Consider the following 12,329-nt stretch of genomic DNA (forward strand, 5'->3'; position numbering starts at 1 on the left):
TGCTTTTTCAGCCCATTGTAAATATGTGCATGATATTCGCAGTAGTTTTTAGGGTGTAATGAGGGTCTTATCTCAATTTTTTTGAATTTTTTGAAAAATATGCCTTACGATAGCCGACCTCTGATTTTGGGAAATTTTTAATTTTTTGTGCTTTAACACTTTTGTATTCCATTGTAAGTATGTGAATTATATTTGCAATAGTTTTTAGGGTCTAATGAAGGCCTTAACTCAATTTTTATTTTTATGAAATTTTTGAAAAATATGCCTTACTATAGCCTTACTTCTGAATTTGTCATTTTTTGTGCCTTAATGCATTTTTAGCCCATTGTAAGTTTGTGAATTATATTTGCAGTAGTTTTTAGGGCGTAATGAGGGTCTTATCTCAATTTTTTTGAAAATTTTGAAAATAATGCCTCATTATGGCCTTACCTCTGATTTTGGATAATTTTTTATTCATGTCATTTTTTGTGCCTTAATGCTTTTTCAGCCCATTGTAAGTATGTGAATTATATTTGCAGTAGTTTTTAGGGTCTAATGAAGGCCTTGACTCAATTATTTATTTTTTTTGAAATTTTTGAAAAATATGCCTTACTATAGCCTTACTTCTGATTTTGGGAGATTTTTTATTTTTGTCATTTTTTGTGCCTTAATGCATTTTTAGCCTATTGTAAGTATGTGCATTATATTTGCAGTAGTTTTTAGGGTCTAATGAAGGCCTTAACTCAATTTTTATTTTTTTTGAAATTTTTGAAAAATTTGCCTTACTATAGCCTTACTTCTGATTTTGGGATATTTTTTAATTTTGTCATTTTTTGTGCTTTAATGCTTTTTCAGCCCATTGTAAGTATGTGCATTATATTTGCAGTAGTGTTTAGGGTCTTACACTGGCCTTAACTCAATTTTGATTTTTTGAAATTTTTGAAAAATATGCCTTACTATAGCCTTACTTCTGACTTTGGGAGATTTTTTATTTATGTCATTTTTTGTGCCTTAATGCTTTTTCAGCCCATTGTAAATATGTGAATTATATTTGCAGTAGTTTTTAGGGTCTAATGAAGGCCTTAACTCAATTATTTATTTATTTTGAAATTTTTGAAAAATTTGCCTTACTATAGCCTTACTTCTGATTTTGGGAGATTTTTTATTTTTGTCATTTTTTGTGCCTTAATGCATTTTCAGCCCATTGTAAATATGTGCATTATATTCGCAGTAGTTTTTAGGGTGTAATGAGGGTCTTATCTCAATTTTTTTGAATTTTTTGAAAAATATGCCTTACGATAGCCGACCTCTGATTTTGGGAAATTTTTAATTTTTTGTGCTTTAACGCTTTTGTATTCCATTGTAAGTATGTGAATTATATTTGCAATAGTTTTTAGGGTCTAATGAAGGCCTTAACTCAATTTTTATTTTTATGAAATTTTTGAATAATATGCCTTACTATAGCCTTACTTCTGAATTTGTCAATTTTTGTGCCTTAATGCATTTTTAACCCATTGTAAGTTTGTGAATTATATTTGCAGTAGTTATTAGGGCGTAATGAGGGTCTTATCTCAATTTTTTTGAAAATTTTGAAAATAATGCCTCATTATGGCCTTACCTCTGATTTTGGATAATTTTTTATTCATGTCATTTTTTGTGCCTTAATGCTTTTTCAGCCCATTGTAAGTATGTGAATTATATTTGCAGTAGTTTTTAGGGTCTAATGAAGGCCTTGACTCAATTATTTATTTTTTTTGAAATTTTTGAAAAATATGCCTTACTATAGCCTTACTTCTGATTTTGGGAGATTTTTTATTTTTGTCATTTTTTGTGCCTTAATGCATTTTTAGCCTATTGTAAGTATGTGCATTATATTTGCAGTAGTTTTTAGGGTCTAATGAAGGCCTTGACTCAATTTTTATTTTTTTTGAAATTTTTGAAAAATTTGCCTTACTATAGCCTTACTTCTGATTTTGGGATATTTTTTAATTTTGTCATTTTTTGTGCTTTAATGCTTTTTCAGCCCATTGTAAGTATGTGCATTATATTTGCAGTAGTGTTTAGGGTCTTATACTGGCCTTAACTCAATTTTGATTTTTTGAAATTTTTGAAAAATATGCCTTACTATAGCCTTACTTCTGACTTTGGGAGATTTTTTATTTATGTCATTTTTTGTGCCTTAATGCTTTTTCAGCCCATTGTAAATATGTGAATTATATTTGCAGTAGTTTTTAGGGTCTAATGAAGGCCTTAACTCAATTATTTATTTATTTTGAAATTTTTGAAAAATTTGCCTTACTATAGCCTTACTTCTGATTTTGGGAGATTTTTTATTTTTGTCATTTTTTGTGCCTTAATGCATTTTTAGCCCATTGTAAGTATGTGAATTATATTTGCAGTAGTTTTTAGGGTCTAATGAAGGCCTTAACTCAATTTTTTATTTTTTTTAAAATTTTTGAAAAATATGCCTTACTATAGCCTTACTTCTGATTTTAGGAGATATTTTATTTTTGTCATTTTTTGTGCCTTAATGCATTTTTAGCCCATTGTAAGTATGTGCATTATATTTACAGTAGTTTTTAGGGTCTAATGAAGGCCTTAACTCAATTTTTATTTTTTTTGAAATTTTTGAAAAATATGCCTTACTATAGCCTTACTTCTGATTTTGGGATATTTTTCAATTTTGTCATTTTTTGTGCTTTAATGCTTTTTCAGCCCATTGTAAGTATGTGCATTATATTTGCAGTAGTGTTTAGGGTCTTACACTGGCCTTAACTCAATTTAGATTTTTTGAAATTTTTGAAAAACATGCCTTACCTTTGATTTTGGGCGTTTGTCACTTTTGTCTTATATTTTTTATCTCATTTCGGTTGTCATCATGACAGGTGGTATAGGTCAGTGGTAGAGCGCATGCTTAGCATGCATGGGTCCCCAGGTTCAATCCCTGGCATCACAAAGAAATGAAATCTTGGGTGTAATGAGGGTCTTATTTAAATTTATTTGAAAAATATGCCAAAACCTCTGGTTTTGGGAGATTTTTCATTTTTTGTGCTTACACGCTTTTGTATTCCATTGTAAGTATGTGAATTATATTTGCAATAGTTTTTAAGGTCTAATGAAGGCCTTAACTCAATTTTTATTTTTTTTGAAATTTTTGAAAAATATGCCTTACTATAGCCTTACTTCTGATTTTAGGAGATATTTTATTTTTGTCATTTTTTGTGCCTTAATGCATTTTTAGCCCATTGTAAGTATGTGAATTATATTTTCAGTAGTTTTTAGGGTCTAATGAAGGCCTTAACTCAATTTTTATTTTTTTTGAAAATTTTGAAAAATTTCCCTTACTATAGCCTTACTTCTGATTTTGGGAGACTTTTTATTTTTGTCATTTTTTGTGCCTTAATGCAATTTTAGCACATTGTAAATTTGTGCATTATATTTACAGTAGTTTTTAGGGTCTAATGAAGGCCTTAACTCAATTTTTTTTTTTTTTTGAAATTTTTGAAAAATATGTCTTACTATAGCCTTACTTCTGATTTTAGGAGATATTTTATTTTTGTCATTTTTTGTGCCTTAATGCATTTTTAGCCCATTGTAAGTATGTGCATTATATTTGCAGTAGTTTTTAGGGTCTAATGAAGGCCTTAACTCAATTTTTATTTTTTTTGAAATTTTTGAAAAATATGCCTTGACTATAGCCTTACTTCTGATTTTGGGATATTTTTTAATTTTGTCATTTTTTGTGCTTTAATGCTTTTTCAGCCCATTGTAAGTATGTGCATTATATTTGCAGTAGTGTTTAGGGTCTTACACTGGCCTTAACTCAATTTAGATTTTTTGAAATTTTTGAAAAACATGCCTTACCTTTGATTTTGGGCGTTTGTCACTTTTGTGTTATATTTTTTATCTCATTTCGGTTGTCATCATGACAGGTGGTATAGGTCAGTGGTAGAGCCCATGCTTAGCATGCATGGGTCCCCAGGTTCAATCCCTGGCATCACAAAGAAATGAAATCTAGGGTGTAATGAGGGTCTTATTTAAATTTATTTGAAAAATATGCCAAAACCTCTGGTTTTGGGAGATTTTTCATTTTTTGTGCTTACACGCTTTTGTATTCCATTGTAAGTATGTGAATTATATTTGCAGTAGTGTTTAGGGTCTTACACTGGCCTTAACTCAATTTTGATTTTTTGAATTTTTTGAAAAATATGCCTTACTATATAGCCTTACTTCTGATTTTGGGAGATTTTTTATTTTTGTCATTTTTTGTGCCTTAATGCATTTTTAGCCCATTGTAAGTATGTGCATTATATTTGCAGTAGTTTTTAGGGTCTAATGAAGGCCTTAACTCAATTTTTATTTTTTTTGAAATTTTTGAAAAATATGCCTTACTATAGCCTTACTTCTGATTTTGGGAGACTTTTTATTTTTGTCATTTTTTGTGCCTTAATGCATTTTTAGCCCATTGTAAGTATGTGCATTATATTTGCAGTAGTGTTTAGGGTCTTACACTGGCCTTAACTCAATTTTGATTTTTTGAAATTTTTGAAAAATATGCCTTACTATAGCCTTACTTCTGATTTTGGCAGACTTTTTATTCATGTCATTTTTTGTGCGTTAATGCATTTTTAGCCCATTGTAAGTATGTGAATTATATTTGCAGTAGTTTTTAGGGTCTAATGAAGGCCTTAACTCAATTGTTATTTTTTTTTAAATTTTTGAAAAATATGCCTTACTATAGCCTTACTTCTGATTTTGGGAGATTTTTTATTTTTGTCATTTTTGGTGCCTAATGCAATTTTAGCCCATTGTAAGTTTGTGCATTATATTCACAGTAGTTTTTAGGGTCTAATGAAGGCCTTAACTCAATTATTTATTTTTTTTTAAATTTTTGAAAAATTTGCCTTACTATAGCCTTACTTCTGATTTTACGAGATATTTTATTTTTGTCATTTTTTGTGCCTTAATGCATTTTTAGCCCATTGTAAGTATGTGAATTATATTTGCAGTAGTTTTTAGGGTCTAATGAAGGCCTTAACTCAATTGTTATTTTTTTTTAAATTTTTGAAAAATATGCCTTACTATAGCCTTACTTCTGATTTTGGCAGACTTTTTATTTATGTCATTTTTTGTGCCTTAATGCATTTTTAGCCCATTGTAAGTATGTGAATTATATTTGCAGTAGTTTTTAGGGTCTAATGAAGGCCTTAACTCAATTGTTTTTTTTTTTTAAATTTTTGAAAAATATGCCTTACTATAGCCTTACTTCTGATTTTGGGAGATTTTTTATTTATGTCATTTTTTGTGCGTTAATGCATTTTTAGCCCATTGTAAGTATGTGCATTATATTTGCAGTAGTTTTTAGGGTCTAATGAAGGTCTTAACTCAATTTTTATTTTTTTTGAAATTTTTGAAAAATTTGCCTTACTATAGCCTTACTTCTGATTTTGGGAGACTTTTTATTTATGTCATTTTTTGTGCCTTAATGCATTTTTAGCCCATTGTAAGTATGTGCATTATATTTGCAGTAGTGTTTAGGGTCTTACACTGGCCTTAACTCAATTTTGATTTTTTGAAATTTTTGAAAAATATGCCTTACTATAGCCTTACTTCTGATTTTAGGAGATATTTTATTTTTGTCATTTTTTGTGCCTTAATGCATTTTTAGCCCATTGTAAGTATGTGAATTATATTTGCAGTAGTTTTTAGGGTCTAATGAAGGCCTTAACTCAATTTTTATTTTTTTTGAAATTTTTGAAAAATTTGCCTTACTATAGCCTTACTTCTGATTTTGGGAGACTTTTTATTTATGTCATTTTTTGTGCCTTAATGCATTTTTAGCCTATTGTAAGTATGTGCATTATATTTACAGTAGTTTTTAGGGTCTAGTGAAGGCCTTAACTCAATTATTTATTTTTTTTGAAATTTTTGAAAAATTTGCCTTACTATAGCCTTACTTCTGATTTTGGGATATTTTTTAATTTTGTCATTTTTTGTGCTTTAATGCTTTTTCAGCCCATTGTAAGTATGTGCATTATATTTGCAGTAGTGTTTAGGGTCTTACACTGGCCTTAACTCAATTTTGATTTTTTGAAATTTTTGAAAAATATGCCTTACTATAGCCTTACTTCTGATTTTGGGAGATTTTTTATTTTTGTCATTTTTTGTGCCTTAATGCATTTTTAGCCCATTGTAAGAATGTGCATTATATTTACAGTAGTTTTTAGGGTCCAATGAAGGCCTTAATTCAATTTTTATTTTTTTTGAAATTTTTGAAAAATATGCCTTACTATAGCCTTACTTCTGATTTTGGGAGACTTTTTATTTTTGTCATTTTTTGTGCCTTAATGCATTTTTAGCCCATTGTAAGTATGTGCATTATATTTGCAGTAGTGTTTAGGGTCTTACACTGGCCTTAACTCAATTTTGATTTTTTGAAATTTTTGAAAAATATGCCTTACTATAGCCTTACTTCTGATTTTAGGAGATATTTTATTTTTGTCATTTTTTGTGCCTTAATGCATTTTTAGCCCATTGTAAGTATGTGAATTATATTTGCAGTAGTTTTTAGGGTCTAATGAAGGCCTTAACTCAATTTTTATTTTTTTTGAAATTTTTGAAAAATTTGCCTTACTATAGCCTTACTTCTGATTTTGGGAGACTTTTTATTTATGTCATTTTTTGTGCCTTAATGCATTTTTAGCCTATTGTAAGTATGTGCATTATATTTACAGTAGTTTTTAGGGTCTAGTGAAGGCCTTAACTCAATTATTTATTTTTTTTGAAATTTTTGAAAAATTTGCCTTACTATAGCCTTACTTCTGATTTTGGGATATTTTTTAATTTTGTCATTTTTTGTGCTTTAATGCTTTTTCAGCCCATTGTAAGTATGTGCATTATATTTGCAGTAGTGTTTAGGGTCTTACACTGGCCTTAACTCAATTTTGATTTTTTGAAATTTTTGAAAAATATGCCTTACTATAGCCTTACTTCTGATTTTGGGAGATTTTTTATTTTTGTCATTTTTTGTGCCTTAATGCATTTTTAGCCCATTGTAAGAATGTGCATTATATTTACAGTAGTTTTTAGGGTCCAATGAAGGCCTTAATTCAATTTTTATTTTTTTTGAAATTTTTGAAAAATATGCCTTACTATAGCCTTACTTCTGATTTTGGGAGATTTTTTATTTTTGTCATTTTTGGTGCCTAATGCAATTTTAGCCCATTGTAAGTTTGTGCATTATATTCACAGTAGTTTTTAGGGTCTAATGAAGGCCTTAACTCAATTATTTATTTTTTTTTAAATTTTTGAAAAATTTGCCTTACTATAGCCTTACTTCTGATTTTACGAGATATTTTATTTTTGTCATTTTTTGTGCCTTAATGCATTTTTAGCCCATTGTAAGTATGTGAATTATATTTGCAGTAGTTTTTAGGGTCTAATGAAGGCCTTAACTCAATTGTTATTTTTTTTTAAATTTTTGAAAAATATGCCTTACTATAGCCTTACTTCTGATTTTGGGAGACTTTTTATTTATGTCATTTTTTGTGCCTTAATGCATTTTTAGCCCATTGTAAGTATGTGCATTATATTTGCAGTAGTGTTTAGGGTCTTAAACTGGCCTTAACTCAATTTTGATTTTTTGAAATTTTTGAAAAATATGCCTTACTATAGCCTTACTTCTGATTTTGGGAGACTTTTTATTTATGTCATTTTTTGTGCCTTAATGCATTGTTAGCCCATTGTAAGTATGTGCATTATATTTGCAGTAGTGTTTAGGGTCTTACACTGGCCTTAACTCAATTTTGATTTTTTGAAATTTTTGAAAAATATGCCTTACTATAGCCTTACTTCTGATTTTAGGAGATATTTTATTTTTGTAATTTTGGGCCTTAATGCATTTTTAGCCCATTGTAAGTATGTGAATTATATTTGCAGTTGTTTTTAGGGTCTAATGAAGGCCTTAACTCAATTTTTATTTTTTTTTAAATTTTTGAAAAATATGCCTTACTATAGCCTTACTTCTGATTTTGGGAGACTTGTTATTTATGTCATTTTTTGTGCCTTAATGCATTTTTAGCCCATTGTAAGTAGGGTCTAATGAAGGCCTTAACTCAAATTTTATTTTTTTTGAAATTTTTGAAAAATATGCCTTACTATAGCCTTACTTATGATTTTGGTAGATTTTTTATTTATGTCATTTTTTGTGCGTTAATGCATTTTTAGCCCATTGTAAGTATGTGCATTATATTTACAGTAGTTTTTAGGGTCTAATGAAGGCCTTAACTCAATTATTTATTTATTTTTGAAATTTTTGAAAAATTTGCCTTACTATAGCCTTACTTCTGATTTTGGGAGATTTTTTATTTTTGTCATTTTTTGTGCCTTAATGCATTTTTAGCCCATTGTAAGTATGTGCATTATATTTGCAGTAGTTTTTAGGGTCTAATGAAGGCCTTAAGTCAATTTTTATTTTTTTTGAAATTTTTGAAAAATATGCCTTACTATAGCCTTACTTCTGATTTTGGGAGACTTTTTATTTATGTCATTTTTTGTGCCTTAATGCATTTTTAGCCCATTGTAAGTATGTGCATTATATTTGCAGTAGTGTTTAGGGTCTTACACTGGCCTTAACTCAATTTTGATTTTTTGAAATTTTTGGAAAATATGCCTTACTATAGCCTTACTTCTGATTTTGGGAGACTTTTTATTTATGTCATTTTTTGTGCCTTAATGCATTTTTAGCCCATTGTAAGTATGTGCATTATATTTGCAGTAGTTTTTAGGGTCTAATGAAGGCCTTAAGTCAAATTTTATTTTTTTTGAAATTTTTGAAAAATATGCCTTACTATAGCCTTACTTCTGATTTTGGGAGACTTTTTATTTATGTCATTTTTTGTGCCTTAATGCATTTTTAGCCCATTGTAAGTATGTGCATTATATTTGCAGTAGTGTTTAGGGTCTTAAACTGGCCTTAACTCAATTTTGATTTTTTGAAATTTTTGAAAAATATGCCTTACTATAGCCTTACTTCTGATTTTGGGAGACTTTTTATTTATGTCATTTTTTGTGCCTTAATGCATTTTTAGCCCATTGTAAGTATGTGCATTATATTTGCAGTAGTGTTTAGGGTCTTACACTGGCCTTAACTCAATTTTGATTTTTTGAAATTTTTGAAAAATATGCCTTACTATAGCCTTACTTATGATTTTAGGAGATATTTTATTTTTGTAATTTTGGGCCTTAATGCATTTTTAGCCCATTGTAAGTATGTGAATTATATTTGCAGTTGTTTTTAGGGTCTAATGAAGGCCTTAACTCAATTTTTATTTTTTTTTAAATTTTTGAAAAATATGCCTTACTATAGCCTTACTTCTGATTTTGGGAGACTTGTTATTTATGTCATTTTTTGTGCCTTAATGCATTTTTAGCCCATTGTAAGTATGTGAATTGTATTTGCAGTAGTTTTTAGGGTCTAATGAAGGCCTTAACTCAATTTTTATTTTTTGAAATTTTTGGAAAATATGCCTTACTTCTGATTTTGGGAGATTTTTTATTTTTGTCATTTTTTGTGCGTTAATGTATTTTTAGCCCATTGTAAGTATGTGCATTATATTTACAGTAGTTTTTAGGGTCTAATGAACGCCTTAACTCAATTATTTATTTATTTTTGAAATTTTTGAAAAATTTGCCTTAATATAGCCTTACTTCTGATTTTGGGAGATTTTTTATTTTTGTCATTTTTTGTGCCTTAATGCATTTTTAGCCCATTGTAAGTTTGTGCAATATATTTGCAGTAGTGTTTAGGGTCTTACACTGGCCTTAACTCAATTTTGATTTTTTGAAATTTTTGAAAAATATGTCTTACTATAGCCTTACTTCTGATTTTGGGAGATTTTTTGTTTATGTCATTTTTTGTACCTAAATGCATTTTTAGCCCATTGTAAGTATGTGAATTATATTTGCAGTAGTTTTTAGGGTCTAATGAAGGCCTTAACTCAATTTTTATTTGTTTTGAAATTTTTGAAAAATATGCCTTACTCTAGCCTTACTTCTGATTTTGGGAGATTTTTTGTTTATGTCATTTTTTGTGCCTTAATGCATTTTTAACCCATTGTAAGTATGTGAATTATATTTGCAGTAGTTTTTAGGGTCTAATGAAGGCCTTAACTCAATTTTTATTTTTTGAAATTTTTGGAAAATATGCCTTACTATAGCCTTACTTCTGATTTTGGGAGATTTTTCATTTTTTTTGTGCTTAAATGCTTTTGTATTCCATTGTAAGTATGTGAATTATATTTGCAATATTGTTTAGGGTCTAATGAAGGCCTTAACTCAGTTTTTATTTTTTTTGAAATTTTTGAAAAATATGCCTTACTTCTGATTTTGGGAAATTTTTTTATTTTTGTCATTTTTTGTGCTTTAATGCATTTTTAGCCCATTGTAAGTATGTGCATTATATTTACAGTAGTTTTTAGGGTCTAATGAAGGCCTTAACTCAATTTTTATTTTTTTTGAAATTTTTGAAAAATATGCCTTGACTATAGCCTTACTTCTGATTTTGGGAGATTTTTTATTTTTGTCATTTTTTGTGCCTTAATGCATTTTTAGCCCATTGTAAGTATGTGCATTATATTTACAGTAGTTTTTAGGGTCTTACACTGGCCTTAACTCAATTTTTATTTTTTTGAAATTTTTGAAAAATATGCCTTACTATAGCCTTACTTCTGATTTTGGGAGATTTTTCATTTTTTTGTGCTTAAATGCTTTTGTATTCCATTGTAAGTATGTGAATTATATTTGCAATAGTGTTTAGGGTCTAATGAAGGCCTTAACTAAGTTTTTATTTTTTTGAAATTTTTGAAAAATATGCCTTACTTCTGATTTTGGGAATTTTTTTTATTTTTGTCATTTTTTGTGCTTTAATGCATTTTTTGCCCGCTGTAAGTATGTGCATTACATTTACAGTAGTTTTTAGGGTGTAATGAGGGTGTTATCTCAATTTTTTTGGAAAATCTTAAAAATTAAGCCTCACTTCTGATTTTTGGCCTTAACTCAATTATTTATTTATTTTGAAATTTTTGAAAAATTTGCCTTACTATAGCCTTACTTCTGATTTTGGGAGATTTTTTATTTTTGTCATTTTTTGTTCTTTAATGCATTTTTTTGCCCAATGTAAGTATGTGCATTATATTTGCAATAGTTTTTAAGGTGAATTGAGGGTCTTTTGCAAAATATGCCTCATTATGGCCTTACCTCTGTTTTGAATGATTTTTTTTTATTTTTATATTTTTGTCATTTTTTGTGCCTTAATGCTCTTTTAGCCCATTGTAAGTATATGTATTACATTTGCAGTAGTGTTTAAGGTCTTACACTGGCCTTAACTCAATTTTTTTTAAATTTTTGAAAAGTATACCTTACTATAGCCTTACTTCTGATTTTTGGAAAGTTTTTATTCATTTCATTTTTTGTGCTTTAACGCTTTTGTATTCCATTTTAACTATGTGCATTGTATTTGAAATAGTTTTTAGGGTCTAACGAAGGCCTTAACTCAATTTAGATTTTTTTTAAATTCTTGAAAAATATGCCTTGCTATAGCCTTACTTCTGATTTTGGGAGATTTTTTATTTTTGTCATTTTTTGTACCTTAATGCATATTTAGCCCAGTGTAACTATGTGTATTATATTTGCAGTAGTTTTTAGGGTGTAAAGAGAGTCGTATCTCAATTTTTTTGAAAATTTTGAAAAATTTGCCTTACTATAGCCTTACCTCTGATTTTGGGAGATTTTTAATTTTTTGTGCTTTAATGTATTTTTAGCCAATTGTAAGTATGTGTATTATATTTGTTAGTTTAAGTTTAAGTTGGCACATCATATTTAGACACATTTTAGGGTCTTGTGATAACCTTTTCTCAGAAAAAATAATTCAATTTGTATGCCTTATAGCCTTACCTTTGATTCCTTATAGTTTGTCACTTTTTTTCTTTTTTCATTTTTCAATCAATCAATCAATCAATCAATCAATCAATCTTTATTTGTATAGCGCCAAATCATAACCAATGGTATCTCAAGACACTTTACAGTAGAGCAGTCTTAAGGACGGACTCTTCATTTTATGGATACACACATATGCATATATACGTATATACACATACATATGTATCCCACACCCAACATGAATTCATCATGGCGGCAAGGAAAACCTTCTGTTAAGCAGCAGGAACCTTGTGTGGATCCCATTCCTATGATGAACAGCCATCCACGTTATGCTGTGTTGGGTGTGTGCAGAGAAAAGGGTGGAGACAGAGCCGCTGAGTCTCTGTAACTCCACACTAAGGATCCCACGGACC

This window comes from Gouania willdenowi, chromosome 22 (assembly GCF_900634775.1).
Source record: "Gouania willdenowi chromosome 22, fGouWil2.1, whole genome shotgun sequence".
NCBI lineage: Eukaryota > Metazoa > Chordata > Actinopteri > Blenniiformes > Gobiesocidae > Gouania > Gouania willdenowi.